Raw genomic sequence first — 22,982 nt, 5'->3', positions numbered from 1 at the left:
CAATCCGTTGGGCTATTCCTATAAGTGTCACAAACAGCCCTAGAGTTCATACTAGAATAACACCTTAAGACACAAATCAACCAAAACCCTAATGTCACCTAGATACTCCAATGTCACCTCAAGTATCCGTGGGTATGATTATACGATATGAATCACACAATCTCAGATTCATCTATTCAACCAACACATAGGACCTCAAAGAGTGCCCCAAAGTTTCTACTGGAGAATCACGACGAAAACATGTGCCAACCACTATGCATAGGTTCATGGGCGGAACCCGCAAGTTGGTCACCAAAACATACGTCAAGTGAATTACGTGATATCCCATTGTCACCACAGATATGCACGGCAAGACATACATCAAGTGTTCTCAAATCTTTAAAGACTCAATCCGATAAGATAACTCCAAAGGGGAAACTCAATTCATTACAAGAGAGTAGAGGGGGAGGAGAAACATAAGATCCAACTATAATAGCAAAGCTCGCGATACATCAAGATCGTATCACCTCAAGAACACGAGAGAGAGAGATCAAACACATAGCTACTAGTACATACCCTCAGCCCCGAGGGAGAACTACTCCCTCCTCGTCATGGAGAGCACCGAGATGAAGAAGATGGCCACCGGAGAGGGATTCCCCCCTCCGGCAGGGTGCCGGAACGGGTCTAGATTGGCTTTCGGTGGCTACGGAGGCTTCTGGCGGCGGAACTCCCGATCTATTGTGATCTCCGATGTTTTTAGGGTATATGGAGATATATAGGCAGAAGAAGTACGTCAGGGGGGGCACGAGGGGCCCACGAGGGTGGAGGGCGCGCCCAGGGGGGTGGGTGCGCCCCCTACCTCGTGGCCTCCTCGAAGCTTCCCTTACATGCACCTCAAGTCTTCTGGGCTTCTTTCCTTCCAAAAATGGGTTCCGTGAAGTTTCAGGTCAATTGGACTCCGTTTGGTTTTCCTTTTCTTCGAAACGCTAAAACAAGGTAAAAACAGAAACTGGCACTAGGCTCTGGGTTAATACGTTAGTCCCAAAAATGATATAAAAGTGTATAATAAAGCCTATAAACATCCAAAACAGTAGATAATATAGCATGGAGCAATAAAAAATTATAGATACGTTGGAGACGTATCATGCATCATGCCATATTGATGTGATGGTTGTTTACTATGTTGTTTACTTCTTTCCGGTGTTGCTTCTTCGGGTTAGTTCCGATAACATCGCGTTTGTGAGGATCCGTTCGACTACGTCCGTTTGTCTTCTTCATGGACTCGTTCTTCTTCCTTGCGGGATCTCAGGCAAGATGACCATACCCTCGAAATCACTTCTATCTTTGTTTGCTAGTTGCTCGCTCTATTGCTATGCTGTGATACATACCACTTGCTTTATCATACCTCCCATATTGCCACGTCAAGCATCTAACTCACCTTTCCTAGCAAACCGTTGTTTGGCTATGTTACCGCTTTGCTCAGCCCCTCTTATAACGTTGCTAGTTGCAGGTGAAGATGGAGTTTGTTCCATGTTGGAACATGGTTATTGTTGGGATATCATTATTATATATCTTGTTTACTTTAATGCACCTATATACTTGGTAAAGGGTGGAAGGCTCGGCCTTATGCCTGGTGTTTTGTTCCACTCTTGCCGCGCTAGTTTCCATCATACCGGTGTTATGTTCCTTGATTTTGTGTTCCTTACGCGGTTGGGTTATAATGGGAACCCCTTGACAGTTCGCCTTGAATAAAACTCCTCCAGCAAGGACCAACCTTGGTTTTACCATTTTCCACCTAAGCCTTTTTCCCTTGGGTTCTGCAGACTCAAGGGTCATCTTTATTTTAATCCCCCGGGCCAGTGCTCCTCTAAGTGTTGGTCCAAACTAGAGCACCGTGCGGGGCCTTCCCTTGGCAACTTGGGTTACCTTGGCTCCTGTACGCTTAGCTTATCCGATGTGCCCTGAGAATGAGATATGTGCAGCTCCTATCGGGATTTGTCGGCACAGCGGGTGGTCTTGCTGGACTTGTTTTACCATTGTCGAGATGTCTTGTAACCGGGATTCCGAGTCTGATCGGGTCTTCCTGGGAGAATGAATATCCTTCGTTGACCGTGAGAGCTTGTGATGGGCTAAGTTGGGACACCCCTGCAGGGTTTTAAACTTCCGAAAGCCGTGCCTGCGGTTATGGGCAGATGGGAATTTGTTAATATCCGGTTGTAGAGAACTCGACACTTAACTTAATTAAAATGAATCAACCGCGTGTGTAGCTGTGAGGTCTCTTTTCGGTGGAGTTCGAGAAGAGAACACGGTTTCATGTTATGCTTGAATGTAAGTAGTTTCAGGATCACTTCCTGATCATTTTAGCCTCTTGACCGAGCTTTGCTTCTCTTCTCGCTCTCATTTGCGTAAGTTAGCCTCCATATATGCTAGTGCTCGCTGCAGATCCACCTTACTACCTTTTCCTACCCATAAGCTTAAATAGTCTTGATCGCGAGGGTGTGAGATTGCTGAGTTCCCGTGACTCGCAGATTACTTCCAAAACCAGTTGCAGGTGTCGTTGATACCAGTGCATATGACGCAACCGAGCTCAAGGAGGAGCTCGATGAAGATCGTGTTCGTTGTGTTGTTTCGTTTATAGTCGATCAGTAGTGGAGCCCAGTCGGGGCGATCAGGGATCTTTTTCATCTGGGGTTGTCTTTCTTTATTTGGTTCCGTAGTCGGACCTTGATTGTATCTGGATGATGTAATGCTATATGTATGTATTGTGTGAAGTGGCAATTGTAAGCCAACTCTTTATCTCTTTCTTATTCAGTACATGGGATATGTAAAGGTTACCCCTCTTGCGATATGCCTACTATGCGGTTATGCCTCTAAGTCGTGCTCCGACACATGGGAGATATAGACGCATCGTGGGTGTTATTGGTAATCAGAGCCTTCCCCGACTTAGGAGCCCCCTGCTTGATCGAATGGCTGACGTTGTTGAGTCTAGAAAAATGTTTTGAGTCTTATAGGATTTTATATATCGGAGGGTAGGATTCTTTTTACTCCTTAGTGTGACGCCCCAAGACCGATGTGCCAGGTGTCTTCCAGTTATTCGCCAGCATTGCCATGTCATTTGCTCGCGTTTTGCATCTTGCCATGTCATCATGTGCATTGCATCATCATGTTTTCAAAACTTGCATTCGTCCGGGTTCTCCGAGTTCTCTCCGTTGTCCGTTCTGAGCCCAGACACACTTGCACGCGCCCGCGGCATGTCCGAAATAGTATTTTATAAGTGTCCAGAAAATGTTCTCGGATTGGGTTGAAAGTTGGCATGCGGTCTTATTATAGTGTAGATAGACCGCCTGTCAAATTTCATCGCATTCGGAGTTCGTTTGACGCCCCAACGGATAACTATAGCGGCATTATAGCCGGTCTAACGTCGGACATTTTTGGTCTCCGGAAACAGATGCCGGCCCCTCTTTCTTTCTTCTCCCCCTCGCAGTCTCGCCACAGCCCACCTAGTCCATCGTCCTTCCCCTCTTCGCTTCCGGAGTTGTCCGATGCGACCGCACGGTCTGAAACCCTCTCTGCACAGTGCATCGAACCCCTCATGTGCGCGTCCGAAATTGCCCCGGACCCGACCCGGACTGTCGCCATCGTTGTGTCCGGATCATCCCCGAACATCTACAAAACGTCACCGTTTTCTTATTTGGACTCCCTAGCTATTTTATTCGTGACCGTCCGATTTTGATCGGAGGCTCCAAATACCCCTAACCAAAAATCTTCGTTGCTATATAAATAGATGGAACCCTAGCCTTGTCCCATCCATCCACCCATTCCGCATGCCGCCGCCACCTGGTCGCTCCCCTCGGGATCCCCCCCCCCTCGATCCCGCTGCCTCTGGCAAAATTCCTCGATCCTGATTCACCAACCACGCCGCGCCCCAATCCATCCATTCCATCCTGCCTCCGACCATCTTCCTCAATTTCAGCGCCACCCAACCGGACTCCACCCAAGCCCATCGATCCAACCCTCCTCGCTCTCCTCGTCAACCAGGGGGACAAGCTCCTCCCGAGACCGGCCCCTGCTCGGCCTTGCCGTCATCGTCGCCTAGCCAGGAGTCCAGGAGGCCACCGTTCCCCGCCACAGATGAGAACAACGGCGTCCCCTCCCTTCCTCTGGCTCCTTCCTTCTCCTCTCAAACATCTCTGCCTCCCTTTTCTATCTAGGAGCTCGGCGCCAATGCCATGGATGCCACCACCAGGAGCTTCGCCTGCGCTGCTGCCATGAACTAGATCCGGTCTGGAGCTGCTCATCTGCCTCATATCTCGTCCTGGCTGCAAGTCCCTCACCGCGCCATGTCTGCTCTGCAACGAGCGGAGCTGCAGCCGCCGCGCGCCGTTGGCAGCATCGGCCCAAACCGGCCTCCTCTTTGCAGTTTCCCACTCCTCCGGCCACCTCCGCCCGGATCCGCCGCCGCACCGTCCTGGAGTCACGCGCCAAGTTCGCCGTCCCCGGCCTCTGCTTCCCCAGCCTCGAGCAGTAGCTCCGTGCGAGCGGGCGCCCCGTTGACCCGCTGCCCGATCTCACACCCGTCGTGGGCACGAGCGCCCGACGCGGACCGGCCTCGCCTAGGCCCAGCGCTCACCTCGTCCTTCCACTCAGCCGGCCTGTTGCAGCCCACCGACCGGGCCAAGGCCCATTATGTGAGGCAACCCCCCGCACCCATGACATGTTTCGGCATGTAGCTCCAATTCAGCCCAATGCCTGTTTTTTTTCACGAACGAATTTGGTAATTTATCAGAGAACTGCAGTTTTTCAGAAAACCCCTTAATGTTCATGCATATTCTAACTCACCAACCATGCATCGGATTAAATTTATATATGAAAGTTGCTTAGAATTTTGTGTAGTTTCATAATATGTCATTTTCATCCATGTTTAAAATGCTTAAAATGATGTTTGTTTAAATTTGCTTAAATAACTTGCTAAAATGATTTAATTCATAACTAAATAACCGTAACTCGGAATTTAATAAACTTTATATGTAAATGGGGTAGAATTTTGCCTAGTTTAACATGGTGGCTTTACTTTGCATGTTTAACAACTCTAAAATAATGTTTAGGGCAGAACAGTACCAAATCTATAATATGCTCATGAGGAGTTTCCGGAATTGTTGTTCGTTGCTTCCGGCCTCATTAAAACTTGACTAGATAGGTAGTTTACTTTGCTTCACCCTCTTGCCATGCTAACAACATTTAATCTTGTTGGGTACATAAACGAGAGAGAACTAAATAAGTCATGTGGTGTTTTCTTCAATATGTAACTCCGTTGCATATTGAGCTCCACTTAATTGGTAGGATTGTTTGTGCACTTTACCATGCCATGCTTCATTAAACCAGACATGCATCATAATTGTTTGTGCATCATGCCATGTCTATGTGTTCGTTGTTTACTATGTTGTTTGCTTCTTTCTGGTGTTGCTTCTTCGGGTTGGTTCCGATAACGTCGTGTTGTGAGGATTCGTTCGACTTCGTCTGTTTATCTTCTTCATGGACTCATTCTTCTTCCTTGCGGGATTTCAGGCAAGATGACCATACCCTCGAAATCACTTCTATCTTTGCTTGCTAGTTTCTCGCTCTTTTCTATGCCTATGCTGCGATACCTATCACTTGCTTATCATGCCTCCTATATTGTTGAACCAAGCCTCTAACCCACCTTGTCCTAGCAAACCGTTGTTTGGCTATGTTACCGCTTTGCTCAGCCCCTCTTATAGCGTTGTTAGTTGCAGGTGAAGATTGAAGTTTGTTCCTTGTTGGAACATGGAGATGTTGTTCCTTGTTGGAACATGTTTACTTGTTGGGATATCACATTATCTCTTATTTAATTAATGCATCTATATACTTGGTAAAGGGTGGAAGGCTCGGCCTTATGCCTGGTGTTTTGTTCCACTCTTGCCGCCCTAGTTTCCGTCATATCGGTGTTATGTTCCTGGATTTTGTGTTCCTTACGCGGTTGGGCTATAATGGGAACCCCTTGACAGTTCGCCTTGAATAAAACTCTTCCAGCAATGCACAACATTGGTTTTACCATTTGCCACCTAGCCTTTTTTTCCCTTGGGTTCCGCGGACTCAAGGGTCATCTTTATTTAAACCCCCGGGCCAGTGCTCCTCTGAGTGTTGGTCCAACCTGTCAGCCGCCGGTGGCCACCAGGGGGCAACTCTGGGCTGGCCTACCGGAAGTTTGGACAACCTGAGTGTGCCCTGAGAACGAGATATGTGCAGCTCCTATCGGGATTTGTCGGCACATTCGGGCGGTGTTGCTGGATTTGTTTTAACTTGTCGAAGTTGTCTTGTAGAACCGGGATACCGAGTCTGATCGGAATGTCTCGGGAGAAGGAATATCCTTCGTTGACCGTGAGAGCTTGTCATGAGCTAAGTTGGGACTCCCCTGCAGGGATTTGAACTTTCGAAAGCCATGCCCGCGGTTATGGGCAGATGGGAATTTGTTAATGTCCGGTTGTAGAAAACCTGAAGTTGACCATAATTAAAATACATCAACCGCGTGTGTAACCGTGATGGTCTCTTTCCAGCAGAGTCCGAGAAGTGAACATGGTGTTGGAGTTATGCTTGATGTAGGTTGTTATAGGATCACTTCTTGATCATAGTTTTCTCGATCGTGCTTTGCCTTCTCTTCTCGCTCTCATTTGCGTATGTTAGCCACCATATATGCTAGTCGCTTGCTGCAGCTCCACCTCATACCTTTTACCTTACCCATAAGCTTAAATAGTCTTGATCGCGAGGGTGTGAGATTGCTGAGTCCCCGTGACTCACAGATACTTCCAAAACCAGTTTGCAGGTGCCGATGTTACCGAGAAGGTGACGCAACCAAGCTCAAGGAGGAGCTCGGTGAAGATCTTGTCCTTTGTGTTGTTTCGTTCTAGTTGATTAGTAGTGGAGCCCAGTTGGGGTCGATCAGGGATCTGTGTAGCATTTGGGGTAGTCTTCTTTTATTTTGGTTCCGTAGTCGGACCTTGATTGTATTTAAATGATGTAATGCTTTATTCATGTATTGTGTGAAGTGGCGATTGTAAGCCAACTATGTATCTCTTTCCCTTATGTATTACATGGGTTGTGTGAAGATTACCACACTTCCGACATTGCTTCCTATGCGGTTATGCCTCTAAGTCGTGCTTCGACACGTGGGAGATATAGCCGCATTGAGGGCGTTACACTCAGTCCCTTTGTCGCTCTGGTGAGGCCTCCTGACGTATAAGTTTTGACTCTTCTCTCCTCAAATTTCATGATTTTTTTAGGATCACATGGGTATCTTGGAATTGTTCCAATGGTTTTGTGACGAGAACATTGTTCTTGGTGCCTCCTGACATTTAGGGGTTGTGGCAGTGTCCCGGGGAGTTGAGGTCCGAGGTGTTGTCGTCACAATTTTATCATAACAGTTCTGGAGTACCTGAGTTCGCCGACATCGAAAATCTCCTTTATGCAGTTGTTGGTGAGATAACCTGGACGCCACCCAGTACCGGGGCAGGAGTTCGGGAGTATTGCCATAACTTGTATAACAGATGCTTTTCGAAGGTTGAGGTAAATGATTTCTGAAGGTCTCTTGGTTATGTGTTGAAGGATGGATATAGTTGGATGTAGGATTTGCTAGTTTTGGGTGAGATATTATGCTTCCCCTGTATCCCAAACACCTGATTGCATAACCAAAAAGTTTCGGGAGTTTATAAGTGGGAATTCAAGTATATCGTAGGATATCTTTCCAACAGACACATGATATGATATGGGATCTATCATATGTTTGTTTCCGGCTTATTTTGCAAGCCAATCCTTTGTCTTGTTTTTGAGTTGTGGTATTCGAGTTGCTTCAATGTCAAATGTTGAATCCATACCTTTTCCCTAAGCGGTCTTCTCATTCTTCTATGTCAATACCAATCCTTCATGATAATCGAGATTTTCATGGCAATCCTTTTTTCAACCAGTGTGGTTCTCTTCAAGATGATCATATCATTTTTTCCCATCCGTAAGATCAACTCAATGTCTTCTCAATGTTATTTGTTTCATCCGTCCCAAGTTGTCTTTGTTTTTCCCACCCTCCCACCCTTTTTCTTCAAGGACACGGATTTCTTAATCGAGTATCCTTTTATTGATATGAAGTCTCTTCATTCTTTCTTCAATGTTCTTATCCGGTGATTCTCATGAAGATTCTAACAGAGCTTCAAGTTCATCATTCTTCGTCCTTTTCCTTCTCCGGTGGATCCAATGCATGTTTTCGGTGTTGATCATATCTTTTCCATTGGTTCACATGCTTCCCATGTTGGAAGTTCTTATCGAGGATTCTCTTAATCATCCACCTCTCGGTATTCATTTGTTCCGGAGTGCCGAAGATATCTCAAAGAGTCGTGTTTCCACTCTGCATTCGTTCAACCTATTTCGAGGTTGTTATCTCATTCAAGCCATTTAATTCAACCGGTGCAATATCTTTCAAGTAATCGTTCAATGGTGTTTCTTTTGAGTGGGCCCTAACCCACAGGTCTTTTCCCAGGATCTTACCTGACTCTTCTAATTTTACCAGAGCTATTCTCAAATCTTTCAAAGTTTGACGTAAGAATGAGTTATCATCAGTCAAATGCCTTTCACCAAGATCTTTCAATTCTTTTCATTGTTGGTTCAACCTTTCCATTTTTCATCCCGGAGTATCTCAACAATTCATAGTGGTGTTTCTCATCGTGATTCTCGGATTTGAAGACCGAAGAAGATTGTCTCTTAATCTTGCTCCTTTCTCTCAAAGATGCGTAGTTCAAGCTTGCTGCCATCCTGTCATAATTGTTTTTGGTTGTGAGAATTATTTTCACCCATCCGGAGCAATTAAAGATTCTTTTCAATTTGATTCTCCGAAGGCCATCATTTAGGGTTTATTCATTCTCAGCTTTCAGCTCTCATTCTCCAAATCTTACCGGTGCATCATTCAAGTATTCTCTTATCAGCTTGTGATCTCTTCGTTCTCATGTATCTAAATTCTCTCAAGTATCTTCATTCGTTCTATAATTCTCAATGGTGATTCATCTCTTTACTTCGTTCATTTTTGATTCTTACGGTGGTTCATTCAAGATTTCTCTTCGTTCGTTATCATATTAATTTATCCGTTGTCTCAATCCTATCGGTGGTTCGTTGAAGATTTTCTAAAGTTTGCGCCATATCTCTTCTTAATCCTTTCTACGAGAATAAGTAGTATGCCAAATCCATTGCTTGTCATCAATTTAATTGGTGAAGTATACGCATAATGTAATTCTTATTCTTGTTTCATCCATATGGTAATCCCTTCTTCCGGAGTTTGTTCACGATGATTAAATTCTTGGTTTCAAGTGCTCATCTTTCTTTCCCGGAGTTCCAAGCTCTCGCAATTATATCACCACAGAGATCCATCTAAATCATTATAAGGCTTCACCTTGTGTTTTTCAACTTCTCTTTCCTTTTGTTTGATCATCCTTTTGTTACCGGAGTTCTTCATGGAGGCTCTACATGATGGCTCATCAAGGATTTAATTCATTCTTGAAGCGTTCTTCAAGATTCTTTTCAGAGGAGTTCAAGAATTCTTCATCTTGCAATCCGAGTGCAATTGTTCTCCCTTATCTTTTGAGGTGGTAATATATCATTCTTCATTCACAAGAAGGAGATATTTAAACCCATCACTCTCTTCCTTGGAGTTATGTTGGGTTATATTTCACCTAAAGATTTCCCTAAGGATTGTTGCTATTATGGTGCTTATGAATGACCCAAGTTCTTCATTTATCCTCTCGGTGAAATAAGTTTCTCGTCTCCTTGTTCTTATCAATCCAATCTATTATCTTCGTTAGTGGTAGAATTTCACCTCATAGTTTTGAGATGTTTTCCATAAGCCCACAACAAGCTTACTCTTTTGGTTGTTGGTTTTCCAACAATTCCGTTCGACCCTTCTCCTAAGGATGCCTTTGCAAGCTCATTTGAGGTAGAAGATGTTGTTTTCAACTCCGTTCTAGCATTTGTTGTAAGCATGCTCTCTCAAGATCTTGTTTCCCTCCGTTCATTCCATTCCATTCTTTCATTTCTTCCGGAGGCATTGTGATGTTGCTCTTTTCTCTCATATTCTAGAGTTGTGAGGACCATGTTCTTTTCTCTCTTGTCCATTTAACTGAAGTGTCGTGCCCTCTTTTCAAGTTCTTCCCATTCTGTCAAGTTTTACCCCCCTTCTCAACAGGAGTGCTGTCTGAAATCTTTTTTACCCATTGTGCCATTTTTTCAATAGTTCTGGAGGCAGTGTGTTGTTGATTTCATCAAGTATCATCCAATCTTTCCAAGTTCATGTTCAATTCCTTCCATTTACAGTCGGATTGTTGTCCAAATTATATCATTCTTATTCCTTCTCTATCTTGTTTTAACCGGAGTGTTGTGTCTATCATTCCTTTTCTAACCGGAGTCGCATCCAAGTTCTTTCATTTTGCCAAGTTCATATTATTTCCTTCCATTCCAACCGGAGTGTTGTCGTAATTGATCTTTATCATTCTTGTACATCTCTTTTCATTCGGAGTGCTTGCATGTACTTCTTGTCCTTTGTGACACTTTTCTTATGTCTTCCAACCTACAAGGTTCTAGTAATGTTCCTTGTTCCTCTTTTATAACAGAGTGTTTTCAACTTCATCATCTTTGTTGCATTCTTTCTTTCAATTTACTCAACATCGCAAGGTTTGTTGGTTTCACTCGTTTGTCAAAGAAGCAACTTAGTTTTACCTCTTCTCTTCCTCTTCCGTTTCTCTCCGGTGCCATCCTGGATCTCGGGATGAGATCCTCTCGTAGTGGTGGAGTGTTGTAACGCCCCGAGACCGATGCGCCAGGTGTCTCCCAGTTATTCGCCGTCGTTGCCATGTCATTCGCTTGCGTGTGCATCTTGTCACTGCATCATGTGCATTGCATCATCATGTTTTTGAAACTTGCATCCGTCCCGGTCTCCCAGTTCTTTCCATTGTCCGTACTGAGCCCAGACACACTTGCACGCGCCCGTGGCACGTCCGAAATATTATTTTATAGGCGGACAGAAAATGTTCTCGGAATGGGATGAAAGTTGGCGTGTGGTCTTATTATAGTGTAGATAGACCGCCTGCCAAGTTTCATCACATTCGGAGTTCGTTTGATGCCCCAACGGATAACTATAGCGACAATATACTCGGTCAAATCGTCGGATGTTTTCGGTCTTCGGAATCTGTTGTCGGGCTTTCCCTCTCTTTCCTCCCTAGACCGTCTGCACAGTCCACTACCTACCGCCAGGCCCAACCTAACCTCTCCCGTCGGTCTGTGGCCCTCCTCACGCGCACGTCCAAAAGCTGTCCCGGACCCGACCCGGGCAGTCGTCACCAACGGGTCTGGATCATCCCCAAACATCTACAAAACATCAGAGTTTTCTTATTTGGACTCCCCTAGCTGTTTATCTCAACCGTACGATTTTATTCGGATGGTCCAAATACCCCTTCCTTTTCCCTATATAAAAACCCCTAGTCCTAAACTAGTATAACCCTAAAATCTAGGACATTTGTCCCTTACCCCGCCGCCGCCACATCTTCATCGGGATCAATCCCGAGCCAACCCGCGCCTCCTTCCTCCATTGTTTTCCTCGATCCAATCACCAGCAGCTCCATAGCCGCCCTCCTCCACCGGCAACTAGCCTCCGCCGGCGACCATCTATAGCAGGCCTGTGCCGCAGTCTCCTCCCTCTTTGAGCCCGAAACCATGCCCCCGCTCGATCTCGACCAGGAGGGCCCCGAGCTGCTCGCCCGCAGCTTCCCCGCCTCCTGTGTCCTCCCGTCCCCGAGCACGCAAACCACCGGAGAGCTCCGATGAGCAACAGGTCAACCACGACGCTGCCCCAAGCCGCTTCCGCGCCATCCCTCGTCGCGCCGACCAGCAGCAGGGAACCAGCCACCTCCATGGGAACCAAGCTCCAAGTTCCTGCTCGCCCATGCCAAGTCCATCTACGAGAAGCAGTCGCCCGCATCGGGCCATGCATCCGGCGAGGACTGGCCATCCCACGACCCAGATCCGCAGCGCGCCCGGTTCCACGCCCTCCGTCCTTCGCCGCCGCGCCGGAGATCCCTGACGCCGCTGCTCTGCTTTGCTTCTTCTAGAGCAGAGGACGACGCATCAGGGAGCGCTCGTTGTGTCCTGCCGCGTTGACCGCCACTTCATCATCGCGGGCTTCCACAGCGCCAAGTTCCAGCCCGTCGCTTCGCCTCTGGATTGACCGAGCCGCTGCCCTGTTTTCGGCCCAGCCAGAGCCACCTCAGCCGGCTCCCCTGCGATCCCCGCTTGGGCCTCTTCCAGAGCCGGCCCAGCTCCAGTTTCTGCCAGATCTGGCCGATGTGAGCATCCGCCCAGCCCCCACTGTGCACTGTTGGGCTAGCCAGATTCGGCCCATATAGTGTTTTCTTTCTCGGGACGAATTTAGCTATTATCCAGTTTTTCCAGTTTTGCAGAAAAACCCTCATACAACATGCATATAATAACTTCACAATCGTGCATCATATGTAAATAAGTTATATATGTAAAATGCTTAGTATTTCATCTAGTTTCTTAATATGCAATTTCACCCATGTTTAAAATGTTGTTTGATTAAATTTGCTCATATAGCATGCTAAAATGAATTATTTCATAACTAAATAACCGTAGCTCCATTTTAAATAAACTTTATATGTAAATGGGGTAGAAAAATGCCTAGTTTAACATGGTGGCCTTACTTTGCATGTTTAACAACTCTAAAATATGGTTTAGGGCAGAACAGTACCAAATCCATAAATTGCACATGAGGATTTTTCCGGACTTGTTGTTTGTTGTTCCGGCCTCATTTAAACTTGCCTAGATAGGTAGTTCTCATTTGCTTCACCTCTTGCCATGTTAATCAACATTTAATATTGTTGGGTACATAAACGAGATCGGACTAAATAACTTGAATGTGGTGTTCTGACAATATGCGACTCATTGCATATTGAGCTCCACTTAACTTGTAGTGTTGTTTGTGCACTTTGCCATGCCATGCCACTAAACCGGACATGCATCATACTTGGTTGTGCATCATGCCATGTTGATGTGATGGTTGTTTACTATGTCGTTTGCTTCTTTCCGGTGTTGCTTCTTCGGGTTAGTTTCGATAACGTCGCGTTTGTGAGGATCCGTTCGACTATGTTCGTTTGTCTTCTTCATGGACTCGTTCTTCTTCCTTGCGGGATCTCAGGCAAGATGACCATACCCTCGAAATCACTTGTATCTTTGCTTGCTAGTTGCTCGTTCTATTGCTATGCCGCGATACCTACCACTTGCTTTATCATGCCTCCCATATAGCCATGTCAAGCCTCTAACCCACCTTTCCTAGCAAACCGTTGTTTGGCTATGTTACCGCTTTGCTCAACCCCTCTTATAGCGTTGCTAGTTGCAGGCGTAGATGGAGTTTGTTCCATGTTGGAACATGGTTATTGTTGGGATATCATTATTATATATATTGTTTACTTTAATGCACCTATATACTTGGTAAAGGGTGGAAGGCTTGGCCTAATGCCTGGTGTTTTGTTCCACTCTTGCCGCCCTAGTTTCTGTCATACCGGTGTCATGTTCCTTGATTTTGCATTCCTTACGCGGTTGGGTTATAATGGGAACCCCTTGACAGTTCGCCTTGAATAAAACTCCTCCAGCAAGGCCCAACCTTGGTTTTACCATTTTCCACCTAAGCCTTTTTCCCTTGGGTTCTGCAGACTCAAGGGTCATCGTTATTTTAAACCCCCGGGCCAGTGCTCCTCTGAGTGTTGGTCCAAACTACAGCACCGTGCAGGGCCGTCCCTTGGCAACTTGGGTTACGTTGGCTCCTGTATGCTTAGCTTATCCGGTGTGCCCTGAGAACGAGATATGTGCAGCTCCTATCGGGATTTGTCGGCACAGCGGGTGGTCTTGCTGGACTTGTTTTACCATTGTCGAGATGTCTTGTAACCGGGATTCCGAGTCTGATCGGGTTTTTCCGAGGGAAGGAATATCCTTCGTTGACCGTGAGAGCTTGTGATGGGCTAAGTTGGGACACCCCTGCAGGGTTTTGAACTTTAGAAAGCCGTGCCCGCAGTTATGGGAAGATGGGAATTTGTTAATATCCGGTTGTAGAGAACTCGACACCTAACTTAATTAAAATGAATCAACCGCGTGTGTAGCCGTGACAGTCTCTTTTCAGCGGAGTCCGGGAAGAGAACACGGTTTCGTGTTATGCTTGAACGTAAGTAGCTTCAGTGTCACTTCTTGACCGAGCTTTTCTTCTCTTCTCGCTCTCATTTGCGTAAGTTAGCCTCCATATATGCTAGTGCTTGCTGCAGATCCACCTCGCTACCTTTTCCTACCCATAAGCTTAAATAGTCTTGATCGCGAGGGTGTGAGATTGCTGAGTCCCCGTGACTCACAGATTACTTCCAAAACTAGTTGCAGGTGCCATTGATACCAGTGCAGATGACGCAACCGAGCTCAAGGAGGAACTCGATGAAGATCGTGTTCCTTGTGTTGTTTCGTTTCTAGTCGATCAGTAGTGGAGCCCAGTCGGGGCGATCGGGGATCTTTTGCATCAGGGGTTGTCTTTCTTTATTTGGTTCCGTAGTCGGACCTTGATTGTATCTGGATGATGTAATGCTATATGTATGTATTGTGTGAAGTGGCGATTGTAAGCCAACTCTTTATCCCTTTCTTATTCAGTACATGGGATGTGTAAAGATTACCCCTCTTGCGACATGCCTACTATGTGGTTATGCCTCTAAGTCGTGCTCCGACACATGGGAGATATAGTCGCATCGTGGGTGTTACAGTGCGCCCACGCACTTTTCTGGGCCTGACCCAATAACGCTTCGCGCTTATATGTGGCCCAGGGCCGGGGGCTCCTGTCGGTGTACAAAACTAGGGGTCCTTTTTGTACCCCTTTACTTATGCGCGGGCAGTCGCAGCCACACGCATGCGGCCACGCTTGGTGGAGCAGAGGAAGCGAAGACCCAAGACTACTAGAGTCGTGCTCGAGGCCAGAGGCATGAAGAGCAGAGGGGTGAGGTGAAACTCCCCCGGCAAGGCCCATGCCGGGGTGGTCTTCACGGCCCCGGCAAGAGCCTTGCCGGGGCGACTTCCCCAACACAAACAAGGCCGCCACTTGTTAGTCTAAGAGTCCCGACACCATCAACCACATCGAAACCAAGGCTCGGGAGGCGTCTCCATGGTGGCATGTAGATCTTTGTGAAGACAAAGGGCCTGTGAGGCCTAGATAGGAACCAAGAAACAAGACAACAGTAAGGCCCCTTGCCGAGGATGCCCACGAGGCCCCGGCAAGGCTCTTGCCAAAGATACCCACGAGGCCCTGGCAAGACTCTTACCGAGGGTGCCCACAAATCCCCGGCAAGACCCTTGCCGGGAAGGTCAGCAAGACTGCGGCAAGGCCTTGCTGCCCCGTCGCCACCCCAGCTCAGCGGCCGACCCACCATTGTAACCCCATAATGCGGCTATATCTCCCATGTGTCGGGGCATGACTTAGAGGCATAGCCGCATGGTAGGCTTGTCGCAAGAGGGGTAATCTTCACACATCCCATGTACTGAATAAGAAAGGGATAAAGAGTTGGCTTACAATCGTCACTTCACAAAATACAAAAATAATTCATACATCATCCAAATACACTCAAAGACCGACTACGGTCAAATCCGAATAAAAAGGAAGATAAAACCCAAATGATCCCCGATCGTCCCAACTGGGCTCCACTACTGATCATCAGGAAAAGAAACATAGTAACGGCCCGAGTCGTCGTCGAACTCCCACTTGAGTTCGGTAATATCACCTGCACTGGTATCCTCGGCACCTGCAACTGTTTGGAAGTATTCGTGAGTCACGAGGACTCAGCAATCTCACACCCGCGAGATCAAGACTATTTAAGCTTATGGGTAGGAGAAGATAGTGAGGTGGAGCTGCAGCAAGCACTAAGCATATATGGTGGCTAACTTACGTAAATGAGAGCAAGAAGAGAAGCAACGCAACAGTCGAGAAGCTAGAAGTGATCAAGACGTGATCTTGAAACTACTTACGTTCAAGCATAACACAAGGCTGTGTTCACTTCTCGGACTCCACCGAAAAGAGACCATCACGGCTACACACGCGGTTGATTCATTTTAATTAAGTTAAGTGTCAAGTTCTCTACAACCGAATATTAACAAATTCCCATCTGCCACATAACTGTGGGCATCGAATCTCAAAAGTTTATACCCTGTAGGGGTGTCCCAACTTAGCTCATCACAAGCTCTCACGGTCAACGAATGATATTCCTTCTCCCGGGAAGACCCGATCAGTCTCGGAATCCCGGTTACAAGACATTTCGACAATGGTAAAACAAGACCAGCAAAGCCGCCCGATGTGCCAACAAATCCCGATAGGAGTCGCACGTATCTCGTTCTCAGGGCACACCGGATGAGACTAGCTACGAGTAAAACTAGCCCTCAAGTTTCCCCGAGGTGGCCCCGCAGGCAGCTCGGTTCGGACCAACACTTAGAGAAGCACTAGCCCGGGGGGTTAAAATAAAGATGACCCTCGGGTCTGCAGAACCCAAGGGAAGGTTATAGGTTGTTAGGCAAATGGTAAAACCAAGGTTGGGCCTTACTGGAGGAGTTTTATTCAAGGCGAACTATCAAGGGGTTCCCATAACACCCAACCGCATAAGGAACGCGAAATCAAGGAACATAACACTGGTATGGTGGAAAGTAAGGCGGCAAGAGTGGAAGAAAACACCAAGCATAAGGCCGAGCCTTCCACCCTTTACCAAGTATATAGATCCATTAAATTAAATAAGAGATAATAATGATATCCCAACAAAATCCATGATCCAACATGGAACAAACTTCAACTTCAGCTGCAACTAACAACGCTATAAGAGGGGCTGAGCAAAAGTGGTAACATAGCCAAACAATGGTTTGCTAGGAAAGGTGGGTTCGATGCTTGACATGTCAATATGGGAGGCATGATATAACAAGTGGTAGGTAGCGCGATATAGCGATAGAACGAACAACTAGCAAGCAAAGATAGAAGTGATTTCGAGGGTATGGTCATCTTGCCTGCAAAGTTCTCAGAGTTGTCGAAAGCTTGATCCTCGTTAGTGTACTCAATAGGTTCCTCGTTCACGTACTCGTCTCCCGGCTCTACCCAAAGTAAGAACACAAGCAATGCAACAACAATCAATCACGGTGCAATGCACAAGCAACATGATGCAATACAAGGCATGATTTGCAAGATATGATATGCAATGCATATGCGTGCTCTGGAAGGGAAAGAATGATCAAGGCATCAACTTGGCAAACCAAGTATGCTTCTGGAAAGATGAGATGATTTTGGTTGAAATCGATATAAAGATCACCGGAAACGGATGCACGGTTTGCAAATAGCAAGCAAAACAAGAATGGTGCAAAACTGTGATTAACAGCATGATGGCACTTAGAATGCAACAAGAAACTAAGCTACTGCACTCCAGCATAGCAACAAAGCATATGGAAGTGATGTACTAGAGATGCTTGACAAAACATGAACACTAAGCTATGGCTAAATCACACTAGAACAGGTTCAAACAAGCATGGCAAAAGTGCAAAAGATATCAGCTTCACAGACTTGGTGAAAATACTAACATGTCAAAAACAACATCAGGAAGCAATGTTTAGAGCACGTAAACAACATGCTATAGGAACATATCATAGCAAACCAAGGCATGACATGATTCTACTAAATGCATAGAACAAAAGACCCTTACTGAACATGATCCAAAAACGCAGAGAAGATATGATTGCACCCATGTAAACATAGCAAGTTTTATTAACAGTTTCAGACTTGGAAGAAAACAGAGCATGGCATAAACAGATTTATGATAGCTACTTTGCGAGCTCATGCCACTCATCACAAAGAATTGCATGACAACATAATCATACCAATAGCAATATGACATGTTCATGAAGCTAATCATGGCAAGAGCAAGTTCATAGGATGCATGGATCACTAGCAACAACCATGGCAATATTGATTAACATGTTAACAACTGCCAGGAATAATTTATAGCAAACTTAGAGCAAGAAAAAGACATACTAGACAACTCCATAATTGCAACCAGGGGCATGGATGGATATATCATAACCACATGTTCAAAACATCCTTACTAAAGTAACCCAAACTAAGCATGGATCTCAATGTAGCATCAAGTTTACATGGCATCAAAATAACAGCAGGGAAAAGACTTAGCAAAATCCTAAGTCCCCGAAAACAGCAACATCACGGAGCCTAGTTTGCATGCTTTTGCTAGTCACCACATAGATCACAAAAATACAATACTTTCACATATGTAAAGATGGCATGTTTTAGTTCAAAACACATGTAGACCTCATGCTCATATGATGCACACATCAAATGCAACAAAAATGACAAATCATCATGATTTGATAAGTACCAGCAGCTAACATTTTATAGCACTCTTGCATCAATCAAAATTGCATCATAATGAGAAGTATCATGCACGTAAATGCCACTGGCATGAAGAGCTCAATGATACAAACAATTTGACATATCATATGGATGATTTGGAGTCACGGTCACCAAGATATCATAGGTCAAAGTAGGCATAAAAATATTACAGATCTAGGACTCAGAGATATTTTACCCCGCGGAAGTCAACGGGCGGATCGGGTCGGGTCGCGGTCCGGGTCGGGTCGGAGAAAGAGGAGGGCCAGGGCGGCGGGGATGCTCCGCCAAGGTCAGAGGAGTCCGGCGAGCGGCGAGGGAGTGCGGGGCGGCGCGGCCGACCTCGATCCTGCCGGATCTAGGCGGGGCCGGTGCTGGAGGGCGGGGCGACGGGTAGCTGGCAGCGGAGCATGGACGCGGCGCGGCAAGGCGGCAGAGCTGGGTGGTGCCGGCGATGGTCGGGAGGCACGGGACGGTGGCCGGAGGCGGTGGGTGGAGAGGACGGGCGGTGGCGGAGCTCGGCGCTCTCGGCGTGGTCGCCCGCGGGCGGCGACGGCGGGGAAATGGGCCCCGCGGGCCAGGCGCGGGCCTCGCAGGGCGGCGGGCGCCCACATGGCGGCGGTGGATTGGCTCCAGCAGGCAGCGATCTGACGTGGTGGGTTGTGATTCGTCTGGGTGACGCGGCCGGTGGACACGTCCGGCGCGGACGGACTTGTCTGGCGGCGCGAGGTGGAAGAAGACTAGGGTTTGGACCCGAATTTTTGAAGGGGAACACATATTTATAGGTAGAGGGACTTTGGAGTGTCCAAATGAGGTGCAGTTTTTCTCCCACACGATCGTGATCCGACGGAGGAGGACATCGAGATGGTTGAGATGGGTCATTGGGCTGTTTTTAAGGGGTGTTGGGCTGCAACACACAAGGGCTTTTGCGGTTACCTGGTTAATCGTTCGGGCATCAAACAACCTCCAAATGGAACAAAATTTGATAGGCGGTCTACCGGTGGTGTACCAAGGCCACTTGACAAATCACGGCCCGTTCCGAGAACGTTTTACTCCCGCTCACGACAAGAGACAAGAGGGGTGCGCCGGTGCATGTGGGAGTGTCGGATTGCGAAACAGACAACGGGGAAATGCTCGGATGCATGAGACGAACACGAAAATGCAAATCCGATGCACATGATGACATGATATGAAATGCATGACATGAACAAAATGCAAAACAAAGACAAAACCCAACCACGAAAGGAACCTCATAACTTAAGTCCAAAAATGGCAAGAGTCAGAGTTACAAATATGGCAAGTTACATCTGGGTGTTACAACCAACTAAGCAGGTACCCACGTGGCAGTACGTGGCTCCTAAGCCAACTAGTCAAGCACCTATGTGGTGGCATGCAGATATTCGTGAAGACCCTGCCACCATGCCAGCTCAGCAGCCTACTAGCCTACATGGCGCTACATGCCTCGTTGGCCTCGACGTGTGTCGAAGCAAGGCGAAGCGGCGACGGATGGGACGGGCTTTGTTGCCGTCCCCAATAAAGCAAGAGGACACCTAAGTAGCAAATTTAATGTGTTTAATCCCGTAATGTCAGGTGATAAACTCGACTACTGTATAACTTTCCACCTCCTGTGTGCCACTGTGGCAGCCCCTTTGACTATAAAAGGAGGCCCGCAGCGTACTGTGAGGGGATTCGAACTTTTTGGACCCTGCACACTTTGTAGCAAGTCCAAGAACACCAGATAAACACAAACCAACAAGATTAGGGTATTATGCATCACTTGCAGCCTGAACCTGGATAAATCCCCCCGCATTGATCTTCTAAACCCACTCTTTTTATAGTTCCGCGCCCCAGCAACCATAGTAGGTATTCCCTGTGATCCCATAGGTGTCGTTCCTGAGCCCCGACACCGGTAAAGCAAATGTCTAGTGTGCGTAGAGTTGTATCATTGGTCGATAGAACTTGAGGGAATATTTATTCTGCCTTTAGCTCCTCGTTGGGTTAGACACTCTTATTTGTTGAAAAGGCTGCAAACGATCCCCCATACTTGTGGGTTATCAAGACCTTTTTCTGGTGCCGTTGCCGGGGAGCAATAGCGTGGGGTGAATATTCTCGCGTGTGCTTGTTTGCTTTATCACTAAGTAGTTTTTGTATTTCCTGTTCTAAGTTGTTCTCTATCTTTAGTTATGGATATGGAACACGAAATACCAAAAAAATTAGTTGTACTTGCTACTCATGGAGATGAGGAACCTCCTAAAACCCTCGATGCTCGTTATGTGAAAAATATTATGCACTACATTGATAATCCCGAGAAAACCCCATTCAACTTGATAATGGGAGTAACGTTGGATCAATGTGAATACTTTAGGGATTATAACCTGACTCAAAAGGGAAAACTTTTATGGGATCAAATTGAAATGTTGCAATGGTATGCTTGGGATTTATGCCAGAGATATTATTATACTTGTTGCTCTAGGATGAATGCTCCACATCTTCCCTTTTCATATGAATTTAATGATAATGAAACCTTGGCTTCTTATTCTAGAGGTATATATGATTACTATGATGTGGAATGAATAGAAGAATTTGTTGCTTTTAAGGGTGCTTATAAAATTGAATCTTTGTTTGAAAAGTTTGAAGATTTTGATGGTTCACTTCATAGACCTGAAAATTTTTCTATCCTTAAATATTGCTATGATAATTATAAATATAATTCCAATATTGATGAATTTATTGAGAAAGTCTCCGTTTTCCAAGAAGAGACTAATAATTTGCAGGAATCTATGGAAGAAGGAATTGATGAAATTGTGAGATCATTGGATGAAAAAGATGATGAGGAGAGCGAAGAACAAGCAAAGGAAGAGTGGATTGATCACCCGTGCCTACCTTCTAATGAGAGTAAATCTTCAACTCATACATTGTTTAATGCCCCTTCGTTCTTACCGAAGGATGAATGCCATGATAATTGCTATGATCCCGTTGATTCGTTTGAAATATCCCTTTTTGATGATGCTTGCTATGCTTGTGGCCAAGATGCCAATATGAATGATTCTTATGGAGATGAACTTGCTATAGTTCCTTATGTTAAGAATGAAATTGTTGCTATTGCACCCACACATGATAGTCCTATTATCTTTTTGGATTCTCCCAATTACACTATATCAGAGAAGTTTGCTCTTGTTAAGGATTATATTGATGGGTTGCCTTTTACCGTTGCACATGATGATTTTGATGAATATAATATCCATGTGCTTGCTGCTCCTACTTGCAATTATTATGAGAGATGAACTATATCTCCGCCTCTCTATGTTTCCAACATGATATAATTGCAAGAAACTGCTTATACTATGTATTGGCCTTTACTTGATGTGCATGAATTGTTCTTATATGACATGCCGATGCATAGGAAGAGATTTAGACTTAGTCATTGCTTGATATATGTTGCTTTGTGCTCACTACTAAATGCCAAATCATTGTTAATTAAAATTGGCTTTGATATACCTTAGGATCTGGGTGGATTCATTACTTGAGCACTTTATGCCTAGCTTAATGGCTTTAAAGAAAGCGCTGCCAGGGAGACAACCCGGAAGTTTTACAGAGTCATTTATTTCTGTTGAGTGCTTTTATAAAGTTTAAAAACAAAAAAATATAGAGGGGAACTTAAAACTTCACAAACAGAAAAGTGAAAGTGAGAAGGATGAGCACCGTGGAAGTGGGAGCATGCCTTGAGCTTCGTTTATGCCCATGGAAACTTTGTGAATCTTGAATTGCAGAAACTTTTAAACAAAAATAATTATCCCTTTGTATAATTCCATTGTATTATAAAAATAATGTGACAAGATTTGCCTTTAGGATGTTTAGATTGCTTGTTGGTTTGTGCGGTGCAAAATAGAAACTTTGGCTGTAGTGTGCGATTTTACATTTTTTACTGGAATGTCAAATCATTCTGAAACTTTTTTCACTATCTTTCTATACAAATTTTTTACTTTTTCTAATTTGTTCAAAATTCTTGGAGTACCATAGGTATGGTGAATGTTCAGATTACTACAGACTGTCATGTTTAAGACAGATCCTATTTTGATGCATTGTTTGCTTGTTTTGATTAAACTATCGATTTCTATCAGTGGATTAAGCCATGCAAAAGCTATATTACAGTAGATACAATGCAAAAAAATATGAATTGGTTTGCAACAGTACTTAGAGTAGTGATTTGCTTTATTATACTAATGGATCTTACCGAGTTTTCTGTTGAGTTTTGTGTGGATGAAGTGATCAAAGATCGAGGAGGTCTCAATATGAGGAGAAGGAGGGGAGGCAAGAGATCAAGCTTGGGGATGCCCAAGGCACCCAAAGTAAATATCCAAGGAGACTCAAGCGTCTAAGCTTGGGGATGGCCCGGAAGGCATCCCATCTTTCTTCAACAAGTATCAATATGTTTTCATTTTCGTTTCGTTCATGTGATATGTGCAATCTTGGAGCATCTTTTGCTTTTAGTTTTAAT

The sequence above is a fragment of the Triticum aestivum genome, chromosome 7A (assembly GCF_018294505.1).
Source record: "Triticum aestivum cultivar Chinese Spring chromosome 7A, IWGSC CS RefSeq v2.1, whole genome shotgun sequence".
NCBI classification, from domain to species: domain Eukaryota; kingdom Viridiplantae; phylum Streptophyta; class Magnoliopsida; order Poales; family Poaceae; genus Triticum; species Triticum aestivum.
Note: the sequence above shows the minus strand (reverse complement) of the source record.